The sequence below is a fragment of the Mus musculus genome, chromosome 18, assembly GCF_000001635.26.
Source record: "Mus musculus strain C57BL/6J chromosome 18, GRCm38.p6 C57BL/6J".
Classification (NCBI taxonomy): Eukaryota; Metazoa; Chordata; class Mammalia; order Rodentia; family Muridae; genus Mus; species Mus musculus.
In genome coordinates, this window is record NC_000084.6 from 4,474,436 (window position 1) to 4,493,662 (window position 19,227).

The 19,227-nt window shown below is 41.3% G+C and overlaps 1 long non-coding RNA gene and 1 pseudogene across 1 annotated transcript in view; both read left to right on the plus strand.

The window, feature by feature from the left end:
• Gm52359 overlaps positions 1-3,129 on the plus strand; it is a 34,328-nt gene extending 31,199 nt beyond the window's left edge. Inside the window, exon 3 of the long non-coding RNA XR_003952666.1 lies at positions 1,041-3,129. This is a non-coding gene — a long non-coding RNA (predicted gene, 52359). The remainder of the gene's footprint in view (positions 1-1,040) is intronic.
• Gm7411 (predicted gene 7411) lies at positions 10,071-11,066 on the plus strand (annotated as a pseudogene).

The following is a 19,227-nucleotide window of genomic DNA, read 5'->3' on the forward strand; positions in this document are numbered from 1 at the left end:
AGCTTAAGGATGACTTCGAACTTCTGCTCTTCCTGCCTCCATCTTCTGAGTGGTCACAGCATGAGCTGTTGAGCCTGGCCAGACTGATCCAGAGAGCTGTGTGTCAGGTGCTGGATCTCCCTACATTTCATACCACTCTTAGGCCCATTTTCCAATCCTAACGTATTAACTAACTCTTGCTAATATATTGCACAAGTAGCCATAAACTTTCAGGGTTCTAAAGCAGGAAGCTTCCTGTGGCCAAGGCAGTTGGACAGGTTATTCTCACATGGAAGGGCAGAACTTCCCACGGTGATGTATAGAAACATGGGAAATGACAGTAGCTTTTCTGGGGATTCCACTGATGAAGAGAGTCATATGATCAAGACCAACACTGCTGTATCTCAACGGAGCTGTTCAATGTCAAGCTCAAAGCCAATATTTCTTATTTACATTCTGGAAGTTGTTTTCAGGATGCCACTGTGAAACTTGGTATGCCTATATTTTTGTTAAAGTCAATATTGTACCAGTTTACAAATTAAAGAGTCTCTTGTCCATATCCTGGTCTCACCCATGTGCTCTGTTGTCATATGTGAGAATCATGTCTATTACACACCTCAAATTACAATGTTTCTGTTTTCTTTCTGAGACGGGAGACTCATGTACCACCCCAGACTGGCCTTGAATTCACTATGTAGTCAGAGGCTGGCTTTGTATTCCTTCTGCTTCTACCTTCCAAGTGCTAGGATTACAGATGTACATCAACATGTCTGGTGAAAATATGTTTGTTTTACTAGCGATCATGCATACTTACAGAGTAAGAGGAAAAGACTTGTCAACAGTTACCATTTCTATTGCTGCTCATCATTTCCTGTAGTTCCAGGTTTCTGTCTGTCGTGGTTGTTAGTGTTGATTGCCACCTTGACAGAATCTGGAATGGTCTGAGAGATAAGTCTCTGGGCTCTCTTGTAAGGGATTATAGTGATGGAAATACTTTCCTAAGGGCAGGACAGATGGGAAGGTTTAGCACCAGAATTGAAGTCATTCTCTCTGCTTTCCAGTGGTGGATGAAGTATGATCAGATGCTTCAAGCTACCAACACCTTCACCAAGCTCTTCACCAAGATGGACTGCACCCTGGAATAAATTCTTTCTCTCTTAAGATGCTTTTGTCTCATGATACTTTATTGCAGCAGCAGGGAAAGAAACTGACACTGTGTGCTACTGTTTCTCTGTATCCTGAAGAAGAAGCACTGTTCAGTTAGCATTGACTATCTATCACCAATATCTCCTACTGCTCCGACTCTGGCTTCTGATTGCCTGAAAGTGTCTTTATTTTGCTTTCACTTTTTTTTTTTAAGATTTATTTATTTATTATATCTAAGCACACTGTAGTTGTCTTCAGACACTCCAGAAGAGGGCATCAGGTCTCATTACGGGTGGTTGTGAGCCACCATGTGGTTGCTGGGATTTGAACTTCGGACCTTCAGAAGAGCAGTCGGGTGCTCTTACCCACTGAGCCATCTCACCAGCCCGCCTTGCTTTCACTTTTGAAGTAAAGTTGAACCTAATAAAAAAAATTGATAGTGACAAACTTTCTTAAATAGTCTGTTTTTCTTTACTCTCTTATGCTGAGAACCCTGTGGTAGTTTAAATAAGAATATACTTATTTACATGCTTAGTCCCCAGTTAATGAACTGTCTGGAAAGGATTACAAGATGTGTCACTAGGAAGGAACTTTGAGGTTTTAAAAATGCCCACACAAGGTGCTCTTGTGCTCTCTCCCTCTCTCTCTTTCTCTCCCTCCCTCTCCCCACCCTCTCCTCTGCCTTATGCCTGCAGATCAGGATGCAAAGCTCTCAGCTTTTGCTCTAGCACCATGCATGTCTGCTCCCTGCCATGATGATCACTGAATAACAATCTGAAACTGTAATCAAGCTCTCAATTAAATACTTTCTTTTTCAAGTTATATTAGTCATGGTGTCTCTTCACAGCAACAGAACAGTAACAAAGACAGCAGTTGGTACCATGAAGGAGCATATTGCTGTAACAGGCCTGACTGTGTGCTGTTTGTTGGTGACATGTGAAAGGCTTTGGACTTGTATTATAAAAGATTTAGGGAATATGGATGTCTTTGTACTCTCAGACATGCACTAAAGAAACCTAGAATGTAAAGCAGGCAGGGTTGTTCCTTCAAGGGAAGGAATACAAAACCTGCGTTCCTTCCAGAAAGCTAGAGAGGATGTGCTGTTTGCCTGGCAGCCTTTGTACAATATGTATGGCCAAAGACTTTTTTGGCAGCAGACCCTCTTCTGGGCCTTCTCAAAACCTTGTTTTTCTCAGTTAGTCTGTTCTGTAGAGCCTATTTTTATGAAAGGTGACATATGTACTTTATGAAATATGTAAACTTTGTACATTTAGGATGGAGTTAATCATTGTAAGATTAGTTTTCATCAGATTGTGCTGTGTTTAAATAAAACAATCCAGGGTCAGACTCTCAGAGTTTAAACCAATGCTGGCTACTGAGTTGTGTTGTGTTAAACTGCCTTCTCTGGTTTCTCACGCTGCCTGTGAAGGTCACAAAGACACCCCTGCCCGGAAAAAAGCAGTCAAATGCTTTAAGCAAGGTGTACTGGGCCAACCTAGTAGGAACATGGAAGACAGTGGTTTTAAAAACAGTAGATTAGAGGTTTCAGAGGGAAAGAATATTAGCAAGTGGTTTAGGCCATTCTTGTGGAATTTTGGCCAAGAACATGGCTGGCTGCTTTTTACACTTGTCCTAAAAATTTGCCAGGAGCTAAATTGAAGAGTTTTTGGATAATGGCATTATCAAAGCGGTTTCAAGACAGTCTAGTATTGACTGTATTATGTAGTTACTAGTTATCATTCTTATACAGATTTACAATTGAAAAGGAGCAATCTAAACAAAGAAAAGTACAAAATATACAGTTTGAGGAGAAAAGAAACACCAGTAAATGCATTGTTGGAGTCTAGTCCTGTGTTCAAGGAGATAGAAAGCTTAAGAAAAGGTATGAATGAAAAGAAAAGCTAAATGGAATAAAGGCAGTGGTGTCTTCATACCCCCACCCAGTTAAGCTTCCAACTGTAAAAGGATATTTTAAAAAAAGCTTAGGCAGTAAAGGATATCATCTCACCAGAAAGCTTATGCAAATGTAATTCAATGAAGGACCGGGATTCCAGCCCCATAGAGCAGAAAAACTTGTAAGCTTCTGTCATATGGCTCTGGCTTTAAAGTCAACATATACAGGAAAGGGTTATGGAATCTTCCTCTACAGTTAAGGAAAACATTTAAGTGCCTTTGCAGCTGGGCGTGGTGGCACATGCCTTTAATCCCAGCACTTGGGAGGCAGAGGCAGGCGGATTTCTGAGTTCGAGTCCAGCCTGGTCTACAAAGTGAGTTCCAGGATAGCCAGGGCTACACAGAGAAACCCTGTCTCGAAAAACCAAAAAAAAAAAAAAAAAAAAAAAAAAAAGAATTTTAAGTGTCTTCGCATGGAGGCCTGGAGAGGCCATTGCATGAAGCTATGAAGATGAAGCCTGAATTGTGTTGTAGACCCTAAGATATAAGAAATGCCAGAGTTGTGGGATATCTGACAAGGAGATCTGCTAACAGGGTATGGAACCAGCCCCAAAGAAAGAAGTGGGTTGTAGTCAACAAAGCTAAAAGGAGTGGGAGACATCAGACATGGAGATGCAGAGTTTAGACTATGCCCAGCAGGTTTTCAGTCTTGTATTATTCAGTATTTCTTTATTATGCACCTTCCCTCCCTTTTCGAATAGCAATGTATAGTGAGAATTTTGGTTTCTTTAAAATAAAAGCCACAGAAATATTATGAGAATATATTTTTGTTTTAATCCCTGATGTGGGATATGGGGCTGCTTCAGGTTGTCCACAGCAGCTGACTATGATTTGCCTCATGCTCTAGCAGGGTATGGTTTTTCTACCTGCAGATAGTTTCTGCAAGTGTGTGAATTTGGAATTCTAGGGACTTTTCAGACAATGTTTAAAGACTAGAGCCCTGATAGAAAAGGCCGTTTGGCCTGTTGGTGGTTGAATGCTGTTGGTCACAGTTGGTTGCAGTTTGTCAAGTAGTCATGTGAAGAAATCAAAAGAAGAAATTAGATCCCCTAACTGCGAAGATCAAGCTTGACCCAAGGAACTCCATGTTCAAAATCAGCAGGAAGTAGCCTAATGATAACATTACCACCTTCTTCTCTATCCTTTTTTATCTCCCACCTAGTGTTGTGAGGCTGAAATAGTGGAAGAAGAGGGGTGCAGAAGGGTAAAAGAAAAAAATCCTACAAAGTTGCTAAAAGTCCAGCTACAGTGATGTATATTCTGTGCCAATTATGTTGGAAATGTGTGATATGCTTTCTTATTTTGATTTGCAAGGGGTTACAGTTAAGACATTACCTTAAGACTCAGAAGAGACTTGGGACTTTTAAAAAAATGTTGAGACCATAGAAGACTATGGGACTTTTGGAGTTGAACTAAATGCAGTTTTTTATTATGATATAGCTATAAGCATATGGAGACCAGTGAGTGGAAAGAGGTGGTTTGAATGAGAATACCCCCATAGAGTCATGTATTTGCATACTTAATTTTGAAAAGAATTAGGTCACTGGGTGTGGGATTTGAGGCTTTAAAAGCCCAACTACAGGTCCAGTCTCTCTCTTTCTCTTTCTCTCTCTCTCTCTCTCTCTCTCTCTCTCTCTCTCTCTCTCTCTCCCCTTGCTGTTTGAAGGTCAGATTGTAAATCTCTCAACTACTGCTCCAGTACCATGCATGTCTGTACCCCACCTTGATGATTGTGAACTAACCCTCTGAAACTTTAAGCAAGCCCTTGTTAATTTCTTTTTATATAAATAAGAATTGCCTTAGTCATAATGTCTCTCCACAGCAATAAAACATCAACTATAATAAACCTTTTTCTGTGAAACCCTTCATTCCTCAGAAGCTGTACCAATTCTGTTTAGAGATTTATTTTCTGGCCATTGTACTGTAAGAGGGAACATTCTGAAAGGATTTAAGTTTAACTAGCTTTAGCTCTGGAGCAGAAGGAACAACTGTATCTAATTTCAGAGGCTTTATCACACATCCAGAGAAGCAGAACATGCTATTATGTGACAATTATAGAATGTTATAAGACAGTTAGATGGATGAAAACTTATAAATTCTTAATAACGCGTTCTCACGCCCGGCCAGGAAGAACACAGCAAACCAGAATCTTCTGCGGCAAAACTTTATTGCTTACATCTTCAGGAGCAAGAGTGTAAGAAGCAAGGCAGGAAATGGCGAAACCCCATCCCTTTTTAAGGAGAATTATCCTCCACCTAGGACGTATTACTCCCTGATTGGCTGCAGCCCATCGGCCCAGTTGTCATCACGGGAAAGGCAGAACACATGGTGGGAAAACTGCCCCTGCATGTGTGCAGACTATGTTTACCACTTAGAACACAGCTGTCAGTGCCATCTTATAATGGCAAATGTGAGGGCGGCTCCTCACAGATCCCCCTTTTCTTTTAATAAGAGCAATAGGCCACCCATATTAATGAGAGTGGAGATAGAGGTCAAATCCCCAGTGTGCAGGTAAAGGAGCCGTACACATAACCTCCTCCCAGGCTCATCACCCAGAGGGGTCCTGGTCTGGTCCCGTGTTGTTTTTCCTGGGGGAAGGACACTTGAACACTCAACCTTCTTGAAAGATGACATGTCTCCCTAGAATAGGCTCATATATGCCGCAGAGCCCTTCTACTGCAGTGCTTAGCCGTGCAACTCTCTCGGGCTGCTGAAGCACACTCACTCTATCCCGTGCAATGAGACTAGCCTCGTGGGGTTTAAGAGCTGAGTGGCCAGCGACCTATTGCTTAAGCATAGATAACTATATATCAGGGGAAGCACCATGTTCTAGTCCTGCAAGCGCCTGGGCAATAACCACCTTGTCTCTCCTAGTTTGGGCCTTAAGCTTACAGACCAACCAAAGAAGCAACACTAATCCACAGCGAAGTGTATCTCCAAATAATCTCACCCCCACCCATTCTTTAAAGAAGGAAAATGCTGAGGAGATCCAATTGGGTAATCCTTTGATCAGGGACAGGTCCAAGCGCTTGGAGTTGACCTGAATGATGGCAAGTCTCAATTCCCGAAGGGTCTGTTCAAATTCAGCCGTCCAATTCTGTAACATATACTGAGAAAGACCTTTTAACAAATTAGCTGCCCTAGTAAATTTCTCATACTGAATGGAAGTAACGCACAATCCCGGAAACTTTTATTCACATCCCAGCCACTTCTAAAAGATTTACTGCATTGACCACATAACAGGAATCTGACACAATATTAAGGGGTTCTAAAAAGGTTTTTAAAACTTCTAAAACCACTAAACATTCTACCACTTGAGGTGAATTTTCATTATATTGTTTGGATACCACTTTACCATTAGCCACATAGGCACCTATACCAGTTTTTGATCCATCAGTATATACCACAATCCCATTTTTAAGTGGGTTTCTTACTGTTATTTGTGGAAACACAACAGATTGATTTTGGACAAACTGTAAAAGTGGATGTTTTGGATAATGGTTATCTATTTGTCCTGAAAAGGAGGTAACTAAAACTGCCCAATCATTAGATATTAGGTGATATGGGCTCTGTCCTTCCTTGCTCTTGACGTCCTAACCCTTTTCCTTACAACCAAATAGGCAGAATCATTTCTGGAGGAGCCCATTTTCTTTATCTCAGGTCCTGCAAATTTCTCCCTGGTATTATCAGGGAGGAGCAGCAGCTGAGCCATCCTATCTCCTTTGCTAATAGAAAAAACGCCCTTGGGGCTTGAGCACAGGACCTGTATTTCAGGGGAATGTTGACAATCCATAACTCCAGGGTGGACTACTAAGCCCTGCAAGGTGAGTGAACCCCGGCCGAGAATAAGGCCCATGGTTCCAGGGGGCAAGGATGGTATAGGCTCCACTGGCACCGGCTGAATACTCATTTGAGGCATTAATAGGAAGTCGGAGGCGGCACGCAGGTCCACCCTTGTGGGTCTTCCTGGGTCGCCTCTCTGACTGCTTCCTGGGTCCTGACAAACCGGTTCCCATATCTTTGAGGGCCCTGGGACCGAGGGCCCGATGACCCGTTTTTTGGCACATAAGCTGATTGACTATCAGGTGGGGGAAGGACTCTGCCCTTTATATCCCTCACAGAGCGACACTGGTCAGCTCTATGATAACCCTTGCCACACTTAGAGCAAAGAGTGAGAGTCCCCCCCTGTTTATCTGGAGCTCTGCAATCTTTCTTAAGATGCCCAGGCTTCCTGCAGTTAAAACATGTCCTCCGATCATTTCTGCCCATGGAGCATTTTTGGGATTGAAGGATGGCAGCCGCTAAACCTGCATTGGTGAGAGGTCCCCCAAGCTCCCGACAAACCCTGAGCCAGTCTTGTAAACCTTTGTTCTTTCTTGGGGCTATGGCTGCTCGGCACTCCTGTGTGGCTTGCTCATAAATGAGCTGTTCTACCAGAGGGGCGGCTTGCTCTGAATCTCCAAAAATACGCCCTGCTGCCTCTGTCATTCTGGCCACAAAATCTGAGAAGGACTCTTGTGCACCTTGAGTAATCTTGGTCAACTGCCCACTTGCCTCTCCCTTCTTAGGTAGTGCTTTCCATGCCTTAACAGCAGCAGCTGAGATCTGAGCATATGCTCCCCAATGATAATTTGTCTGGTTAGCAGCGTGTTGTCCCTGACCTGTAAGTAATTCAAAAGTCCACGTTCTCTGATCCCCTTCCATGGTGGCATTGGCCCTTGCCTGCGTCTGGCAGGAGTCCTGCCACAAGGCTTTCCACTCAAGATACATTCCCATACTGGGGGCTACAGCTTTTACTACCGTCTGCCAATCACCAGGAGTCATAGCGTGATTCGCAAGCCTTTCCACTTGTGCTATAGTGAAATTAGCACTGACTCCATAGTTACGGACCGACTCGGCAAGCTCTTTAATCTGTATATACGCTACCGGAGCGTGGACACGCCCACCCTCGGCTCCTTCAAAGACCGGAAATGCCTGTTGTATTTTCCTTTGTTCCTCCTTTGGAATGAACGAGTCTGTGCATTGCCTCTCTGTCCATTGCCTCTCTGCGCAGGGCTGATGCACTACGCAGGGCGGGGGCTCAGCATAGGGTGGAGGTGCACTATGACCTTGAAGCCGACTGCCAAGAGGCCAAGCAGCAAGCTGGCCTTTGCCAGCCGCTTTTGGCTTTTTCCTTGACCGATTAGCTCGCATTTTATCTGGCTGGCACTTTTCTCTCTCATAACGAGCTGTTTCCTCCTCCAAGTCTGTTTCTTCAGAGAAGCTAAATTTTTTATCTGATTCAGAGCTACTAAGAACTAGCTCCCCGAGCCCATCCAGCGATGAGCACAGGCTCCTTCTCCTAGAGACCTCCGCTAATTGATCTTTCTTCTTTTCCCTTTTCCCTCTTTTCCTTCTAATCTCTCTCCAGGTATTCCTACCTGACCTTAACTTTTCCTCGGGTTCAAGACCCTTGGAAAGGCCTGTATACTTATTTTGTGCACCATGTTTCCTCTTTGCTCCTACTCTCTCTCCCCGCTTTACTTCTGATAGATTGACTTTAATTTCGTCTAGAATTCGCCCTGCCTTAACCACTTGATAACATGTGAAAAGGAACAAAAGGGCTTCTAACACTAGAAAAAATTCAAGGCCAAACATATTCCACTTTACTTCTGATAGACTGTCTTGAATTTCCTTAGAAAGTTCAAGATCAGACTTACCTCGTAAAGCTGTACTCACTGGTACTCTCGTTCCCCAGCTGAAAAGTTCTGAATTCATACAGTTGAATCCTTCTTAACAGTCTGCTTTACGGGAACCTTTATTACCGCGACCCGCAGTTCTGGTTCTGGAATGAGGGATCTTCCTTGCGCAGGTGAAACTCCCGTCCCGAGTTTCCTCCCGGGTTTTTTCTTCCCGGATTTTTTCTCGTCCCGGAATTTCTCGTCCCGGAATTTCTCGTCCCGGAATTTCTCGTCCCGGAATTTCTCGTCCCGGAATTTCTCGTCCCAGGTCTTCTCGTCCCGTCCCGGGTCTCAGCACCAATTCTTAATAACGCGTTCTCACGCCCGGCCAGGAAGAACACAGCAAACCAGAATCTTCTGCGGCAAAACTTTATTGCTTACATCTTCAGGAGCAAGAGTGTAAGAAGCAAGGCAGGAAATGGCGAAACCCCATCCCTTTTTAAGGAGAATTATCCTCCACCTAGGACGTATTACTCCCTGATTGGCTGCAGCCCATCGGCCCAGTTGTCATCACGGGAAAGGCAGAACACATGGTGGGAAAACTGCCCCTGCATGTGTGCAGACTATGTTTACCACTTAGAACACAGCTGTCAGTGCCATCTTATAATGGCAAATGTGAGGGCGGCTCCTCACAATAAATAAAATAAATATTGTTTCTTCAAGTTGTCCTCTTGCCTCCCCATGTGCATTCACACATCCACACATGGAATGAATAAATTAAGAAAAATGTCTAAAATGTCAACTTCATTGATATATGAAAAATGTAACATATAGTAAGAAAGAAATTTATCAAAATGTTCATCATACTTATGACTATAACTGTTAAATATACTTAATATCAAAAATCACGAGTGAATTGAAAAATGGTCTATGCTCTTAGAGCTGAATATAAGTAACATTGTATAACTTATATAGAAAAGTAAATGTTTTAAAAAAAAAATCAATGGGTGAAAATGGAGTTTAAACTAGATTCATGAATATCTGGAAACCTACAGACAACATATAAACAGTGGCCTTGCAAATCAGCTCAGAAAAGGTAGCTTGCTTAATAAGCAGTCATGTCCAGGAACTGTCCAAGTAGAGGAAAACAATCCTAGAATTTAATCGGCATAACATCAAAAACAAAATTCAGGTTGATTAAGGTGTAGAAAGTTAAATAATAGAAATTCCAGAAAGGGAGGGTCTTGGAGGCCAGAGGACTCAGGTGAAGATGGTGCCAGTCAAGTCCACTCGAACTGCATCATGGAGGTTTCCTGTGGCCAAGCAGAAAGTAGTGAGAAGCCTAACACTGAGGACATGACATCCAAACACTACTACTTTGACTCCTATGCCCACTTTGGCATCCACGAGTAGATGCTGAAGGACGAGGTACACAGCCTCACGTACTGCAACTCCATGTTTCACAACCAGGATCTCTTCAAAGACCAGGTGGTGCTGGATGTGGGCTCAGGCACTGGCATCCTTTGCAATTTGGCTGCCAAAGCAGGGGTCGTAAGTTTATTGGGATTGAGTGTTCCAGTATCTCTGATTATGCTGTAAAGATTGTCAAAGCCAACAATTTAGACCATGTGGCAATCATCATCAAGGGCAAGGTGGAGTAGGTAGAGCTGCCCGTGGAAAAAGTGGACATCATCAGCGAGTGGATGGATGAATTACAGCCTCTTCTGAGTCCATGCTTAACACCATACTGCACGTTCATGACAAGTGGCTGGCACCCGATGGCCTCATCTTCCCAGACTGGGCCACCCTGTATGTGACAGACATTGAGGACCGACAGTATAAAGACTACAAAATCCACTGGTGGGAGAACGTATATAGCTTTGATATGTCCTGCATTAAAGACGTGGCCATCAAGGAGCCCCTGGTAGACATGGTGGACCCAAAGCAGCTGGTCACCAATGCCTGCCTCATAAAGGCAGTGGACATCTACACAGTCAAGGTGGAGGACCTGACCTTCACCTCCCCCTTCTGCCTGCAAGTGAAGAGGAATGACTACATGCATGTACTGGTGGCCTACTTCAACACATCGAGTTCACCAGAAGCCACAAGGGGACTGGCTTCTCCACCAGTCTTGAGTCCCTGTACACACATTGGAAGTAGACTGTGTTCTTCATGGAGGACTATCTAACAGTGAAGACTGGCGAGGAGATCTTTGGCACCATTGTAATGAGACCCAATGCCAAAAACAATTGTTACTTGGACTTTACCATCAACCTGGAATTCACGGATCAGCTGTGTGAGCTCTCTTGTTCCACAGACTATCGGATATGCAGAAGGGGGCTTGAGGGCTGGGCTTGGGGGATGGAAGGATACGTTGTGACTGTGTTTTTCATAACTTATGTTTTTATATGGTTGCGTTTATGCCAATAAATCCTCAGATGACCAGCCCTGGGGGCTGGGGTAGTTCAGTTAAAAAAATAATAATAAATAAAAAAGAAGGAAGGAAGGAAGGAAGAAAGGAAGGAAGGAAGGAAGGAAGGAAGGAAGGAAGGAAGGAAGGAAGGAAGGAAGAAAGGAAGAAAGAAAGAAAGAAAGAAGTTAATTCCAGAAGAAATTTGCAACATTATTTGCATAATTTTAAGAGTAACTTCTTAGGTAGGAGAGAAAAAGAGAGGTCCAGCTGTGCTGGTGAGCACCTGTAATCACAAAACACCTGTGTGCTGGTGCACATCTGTAATCATGACACTTGGGTATTAGATGTAGAAAAGCCAGGAGCTCAAGGCCAATCTCAGCTACATAGCAAGTTCCAGGTTAGCCTGGAATATATGAGACCTTGTTTCAAAATACAAAACACAAAATCAATAAATGAAAGTAAAATCTATTATCTATCTATCTATCTATCTATCTATCTATCTATCTATCTATCTATCTCTTTTGGCAAAGGAGAGGCAGAGATGGCTGTTCATCCTCATGCCATGTCTGGACAGTGATTGTCCAACCAGAAATCATCTAATGATGTTATGTGACTGTCTCACCAATGGAAGTGACTGTGCCATTGCCAGGGTTGAGGAGGCCATGGGAAGGGTGCTGACTTTTCTACCACTGTTCTGAAGCACAGTATGGATGAGCCTAAGATAGACAAAGCCATGTGCCTAAGTCATCTCTTAGCTGCAACACATCATCATTGTATTGTTGTAAGGATGAAAAAGAAACTGATATTATTTTACCTGCAGAGAATATGAGCTTTGTATTCAGAATTGAATTACATTGTCCAAATCAGAACACAAAAATACAACTCCATATAAATGAACAGCCCTCTAGTTGACAGACTTTCTTAGCAGGCATGAAAACACAAAATAGATAAACCACCTACAAAGAAGCCAAAAAACAATCAAATTGGCAAAAATTAAAAGAAGAATGAAGCACAGAGGAGCTTTTAGGAGAATTATGGGTAGAAATGTGCCACACTACAGTGCTGACTGGAATAACCTCTAGTATAAAGGTTGAAATTAGATACTTACTGAAAACTTGGCTCATGTGCATTTCATTTTCTTAGTCTTATCAGAAGAATGTAGTTTGCAGATAAAGAAGTCCCTAAATTTAAACACACACTGGAATTGAAGAGGGAAGTTAAGTGGTACCATGGGTGGGATAATCAGACAGCTTTGTAGTGTCATATGTAATAGAAGATACTTTGGCCAGGTCAAATGCTGTCATTAAAAACAAACATGTGGATAAACTCTTCCTTTGTACAGGAGGCAAAGACCAATAGATATCCAAAATCAAATATAGCATGTTAATCTAGCTTTAATCCAGACCAGAACAAAAAGTTATAATGGGTAGTTGGGAGAAATTTGAAAATGTGTCAAGTATCTGGTAATTGTATAAACTACTTTAAATTATTTTTGGCATGGCAGAGGTTGTGTATTCATTTGGGAGTCATGATGAAATATGTGGATTTAGGGTTGCAATAGTTCTAAGTGAACTACCAAGCAGTATAGCAAATATAACTGCATATGCTTCTAGACAGCGATAAAGCAAAATGTATACCTTTTGTATCCTCAGCTTCATTGTAAGAACCTACCACATAATAAAGGTACTAACACATAAAATTAAACATGTATAGACATTTTCACCTTGTGGCTTATTGAGACGAATAGCTATAAACAGTCACTGATAAGAGGTGAAGACATAGTGCCTTCATGACATAAAATCCTCCATGTCAACTAAGACAAATGAGTTGCATTTGTCTGTATTGGCTTGAAACATACACACATGGCACATACGCAAGAAAGAGATTACATAACAATGGTATACCCATGAAGCCATTTGTATAGAACAATATTCATAAAAATCTTATTTTCTAAGTATCTGTCAATCATCTATATACCTATCTGCCATCTGTTAACATCTGTTTATCATTTATGGATAGATATATATTATATACATCATCCATCAGTCTATGAATATTGGTTGCCTAGAAGACAAAGTTGGGTCACCTGTTTCTTTATTAATTTTATATTATTAACCTTGTAAGATTAAGTTTTCTAACACAGTTACAGACGTTGGATGTCTTTCTTTAAAATGCTCCTGTCTGCTTAAACTCCACATCTCTTCCAGCCTGGGCCCTCCACTGGTGAGATCATTACCTTGTCTGCCCCCTGAAGACCCCATAGTCTGAAGGAGGCCTGTTGCACCTAGGGCAACAGACCCCACCATCAGAAGGCCTCCCAGGAGATCTGCTGCACCTAGAGCAACAGACCCCACCATCAGAAGGCCTCCCAGGAGATGTGTTGCACCTAGGGCAACAGACCCCACCATTAGAAGGCTTCCCAGGAGATCTGCTGCAGCCAAGGTGACAGATCATCAGGGTGCATGCCCCTCTGAAGACCCTCATAGTCTGAAGGCCTCCCAGGAGATCTACTACAGCCAGGGCCACAGGTCTCCCAGGATACCTGCAACAACTGAGGGACACAGGAGGCAGGCTCTAGACAGAGACACCTAGGTCAGTTAACATCAGAGACAACCAGATGGTGAGAGGCAAGCTTATGGTCTTGTCTTCATAAACAACAGAAGCCAATATTGCTTGGCACCATCAGAACCCAGTTCTCCCACCAAAGAAAGCCCTAGATACCCAACACATCTGAAAGCCAGGATGCTGACCTAAACTTCTATCTCATGAAGATAATAGAGTCCTTTAGGAAGAATATAAATAAGTCACTGAAAAATATAAGAAAACAGGTAAACAGGTAGAAGCCCTTAAAGAGGAAACAAATCCCTTAAAGAAATATAGGAAAGCACAATCAAACAGGTGAAGTAATTGAACAAAGCAGTCCAAGGCCTAAAAATGGAAGTAGAAACAATAAAGAAAACACAAATGGAGGCAACCTTAGGAAATGGAAAACCTAAGAAAGAGGTCAGTAGCTACAGAAAAAAAGGAGACAGAAAAGAGAATCTCAGGAGTAGAAGATATCTTAATGATACTGACATAACAGTCAAAGAAAATACAAAATGTAAAAAAACTCCTAACCCAAAGCATCTAGGAGATCCAGGACACAACAAAAAGACCAAACCTAAGAATAATAGGAATAAAAGAGTGAAGATTCCCAACTTAAAGGATCAGAAAATGTCTTTGACAAAATCATAGAAGAAAATTTCGCCAACCTAAAAAAAAAAAAAAAAGATGGCTGTAAATATACAAGAAGCCTATGGAACACCAAATAGACTGGACTTGGAAAGAAAATCCTCTTATCATATAATAATCAAAACACTAAATACACAGAACAAAGGAAAAATTTAAAAGTTGTAAAGAAAAAAGATCAAGTAACATATAAAGGCAGACCTATCAAAACTACACCAGACTTCTCAACAGAGACCCTAAAAGTCAGAAGAGCCTGGATAGAGATCATTCAGACCCTAAGGGAACACAAATGCCAGCCTAAGCTACTATACCCTGCAAAACTCTCAATCATTGTAGAAGGAGAAACCAAAATATTCCATGACAAAACCAAATTTAAACAATATCTATGAATCCGGCCATAGAAAGAATTCTATAAGGATAACTACAACACAAGGAGGGTACCTACATCAAAGACAATATAATAAATTAATCATCTCACAACAAAACCAAAGGAGAGAATTGCATAGACATAATACCACCTACATCAACAAACATAACAGGAACTAACAATCATCTCTCTTTAATATCTCTCAATATCAACAACTCAATTCCCCAATAAAAAAACATAAACTAACAGACCGGACATGCAAACAGGATCCAGCATTATTCTGCATACAAGAAACACACCTCAATGACAAAGACAGACACTATCTTAGAGTAAAAGGCTGAAAAGAAAGTCTTCCAAACAAACAGTCCAAAGAAACAAGTGGGAGTAGACATTCTAATATCCAATGAAACAGACTTTCAACCAAAAGTTATCAAGCAAGATGGGGAAGGACACTTCATATTCTTCAAAGGAAAAATCCACCAACAGACAGTCTCAAGTGTGAACACCTATGCCCCAAATGCAAGGGAATCCACATTCGTAAAAGAAACTTTACTAAAACTTAAAACACATTGAACCCCACACAATAATAATGAGAGACCTCAACAGTGCACTCTCACCAATGAAGTAGGAACTAAACAGAGACACAGTGAAACTAATAGAGGTTATGAACCAAATAGATTGAACAGATATCTACAGAACATTTCACCCAAAACAAAAGAGTATACCTTCTTCTCAGCACCTCATGGTACCTTCCCTAAAATTGACCATATAATCAGTCACAAAACAAGCTTCAACAGATACAAGAAGATTGAAAAAATCCCATGCATCCTATTAGACCACCATGGACTAAAGCTAGATTTCAATAACAACAAAAGCAAGAGAAAACCCACATACCCATGGAAACTGAGCACTTCTAATCAATGAAAACTTGGTTAGGGAAGAAATAAAGAAATTAAAGACTTCCTGGAAATCAATAAAAATAATGACACAGCATACCCAAATTTATGGAATAGAATGAAAGCAGTGCTAAGAGGAAAATCATAGAATTAAGTTCCCTGTAAAGAAATAGGAGAGATTCTAAATTAGCAACTTAATAGAACACCTTAAAGCCCCAGAACAACAACAACAACAATAACAACAAAAAACCAAACACACCCAAGAAGAGTAGATCATCCAAATAGAAACAAAGAGAACAATACAAAGAATCAACAAAACCAAAAGTTGGTTCTTTGCAAAAATCAACAAAATAGATAAACCCTTAGCCAGACTAACCAGAGGGCACAGAGACAGCATCCAAATTAACAAAATCAGAAATGAAAAGGGAGACATAAAGACTGAAACTGAGGAAATTCAGAAAATCATTAGATCCTATTGCAAAAGCCTATACTCAACAAAACTGGAAAATCTAAATGAAATGGATGTTTTGTTTTCTTTTGTTTTGTTTTTAGAAAGATACAATGTACAAACGTTGAATCAAAAGCAGGTAAACTATCAAAACAGAACAATATACCCTAAGGAAATAGAAGAAATCATTAAAAACCTCCTAGCCAAATAAATGAATAAATAATTAATTAAATTAAATTAAATTTAAAAAGCACAGGGCCAGATGGCTTTAGTGAAGAATTCTAGCAGACCTTCAAAGAAGATCCTCAAACTACTCCATAAAATAGAAACAGAAGGAACACTACCTAATTGATTTTATGAAGCCACAATTACTCTGATACCCAAACCACACAAAGACCCACCAAAGAAAGAGAACTTCCAACCAAATTTGCTTATAAATATTGATGCAAAAATACTCAATAAAATTCTTGCAAATCAAATCCAAAGAACACATCAAGACCATCATCCACCACGATCAAGTAAGCTTCATCCCAGAGGTGAAAGGTTGATTCAATATATGGAAATGCATTAATGGAATTCACTATATAAAAAAAAACTCAAAAAAATAAAAAAACACACACACACAATCATCTCATTAGATGCTGAAAAAAAGCACTGGAAAAAATACACCCCCCCTTCATGTTAAAAGTATTGGCAAGATCAGGAATTCAAAGCCCATACCTAAACATAATAAAACGCAATATCCAGCAAAGGAACATCCAAGATTAAACTAAATGGAGAGGTACTTGAAGCAATCCCACTAAAACCAGGTACAAGACAAGGTTGCCCATACTCTTCCTACCTATTCAATATAGTACTCGAAGTTCTTCTTAGAGCAATAAGAGAATAAAAGGAGATCAAGCAGATACAATTTGGCAAAGAAGAGGTGAAGGTATCACTATTTGCTGATGATATGACAATATACATAAGCGATCCCAAAAATTCTACCAGAGAATTTCTATAGCTGATAAACAACTTCAGCAAGTTGCTAGATATAAAATTAACTCAAACAAGTCAGTAGCCTTCCTTTATACAAATGAGAAATGGTCTGAGAAAGAAAATAGGGAAACAACACCCTTCATAATAGTCACAAATAATATAAAATATCTTGGGGTAACTCTAAGCAAACATGTGAAAGATCTGTATGAAAAGAACTTCAGGTCTCTCAAGAAAGAAGAACCTAGAAAATGAAGAGGTCTCTCATACTCATGGACTGGTAGGATTAACAGCATAATAATGGCCAACATACTAAAAGCAATCTACAGATTCAATACAATCCCCATCAAAATTTCAACACAATTCTTCAAAGACATGGATAGATCAATTCTCAATTTCATATGGAAAAACAAACAAACAAAAAACTCAGGATAGTGAAAACAATTCTTAACAATAAAAGAACTTCTGGGGGAACCACCATCTCTGACCTCAAGCTGTACCACAGAGCAATAGTAATAAAAACTTCATGGTATTGGTACAGAGAAAGACAAGTTGATCAATGATTTGAAGACCCAAAAGTAAAACCACACACTTTATGGACACTTGATCTTTGACACAGAAGCCAAAAATATACAATGGAAAAAAGAAAGCATCTTCAAAAAATGGTGCTGCTCTAACTTGCAGTTGGTGTGTAGAAAAGTGAAAATAGACCCATATTTGTCATCTTGTACAAAGCTCAAGTGCAAGTGGATCATGAACCTCAACATAAAACCAGATACTGGAAATCAATTTGGAGGTTCCTCAGAAAATTGAAAATACAGCTACCTGCAGACCCAGCTATACCACTCTTGGGCATATACCCAAAAGATGCTCCAACATACCACATCCACTATGTTCATAGCAGCCTTATCTGTGATAGCCAGAAACTGGAAACAACCCAGATGTTCCACAATGAAAGAATGGACACAGAAAAGGTGGTTCATTTACACAATAGACTACTATTCAGCTAGTAAGTACAAGGGCATCATGAGTTTTGCAGGCAAATGGATGCAACTAGAAAATACCATCCTGAGTGAGGCAACTCAGACCCAAAAGGACATACATAGTATGTGCTCACTGATAAGTGGAAATTAGCCACAGAATACCTAGGATAGAATCCACAGAAGTCAAGGTCAACAAGCCAGAGGGCCCAAGTGAAGATACTTAAATCCCATTTGGAGGGAGAAGAAAGCACCTGGGTGGGAGGAGGGGCAGAGAAAAGGGGAATATGACCAAGCATAGGGGAGGTGAATCAGGACTGAAGCCCTGAGGGCCAGCAGGAATGGAAATATGCAACCTCAGGGTGAGGGGAGGTTGTGGGAGTTGGGAGGACCTTCTAGAAAGTACCAGAGACCTGGGAGGTGAGAAACTCTCAGGGCTCAAAAGGAAGGGCCTTAGATGAAATGCCCAACGGTGGGGAGAGGGAACTTGTAGAGTCCTCCAGTAGAATGACAGGGTATAAAGTGGAGGGATGGGGTTGCCAACTCACAGTCAAAAGCTCTGACCCAGAATTGTTCCTGTCTAAAAGAATGGCAGGGACAAAAATGGAGAAGAGACCGAGGGAAAAGAGATCCAGTGGCCAGCCCAACTTTGGATCCATCTTGATGCTATGGTGTGTTTACAGACAGAAGCCTGGCATGGTTGTCCTCTGAGAGACACAACAAGCAGCTGACTGAGACAGATGGAGATACTTACACTGAACCAATGGACTGAAGTAAGGGACCCCTGTGGTTGAATTAGGTAAAGGCTGAAAGAGTTGAGGAGGGGGACCCCATAAGAAGACCAGCAGTCTCAACTAACCCAGATCCCTAAGGTCTCTCAGACATTGAGTCAGCAACCAGGCAGCATACACCCGCTGATAGGAGGCCCCTGACACATATACAGCAGGGGACTGCCATATCTGGCCTCAGTGAGAGAAGACACACCTAACCTTCAAGAGATTTGAGATCCCAAAGAGTGGTAAGGCCTGGTGCTGGGGAGTGGGGGTGGGGACATCTTTTGGAGGCAGCAGGGAAGAGAAATAAGATGAAGAACTGTGGGAGGGTGGACTGGGAAGAGGGTAACCAATGGATTGTAAAAAAATGAAAAGTAATAAAATAAAAGTTAAATAAAATGCTATCTCC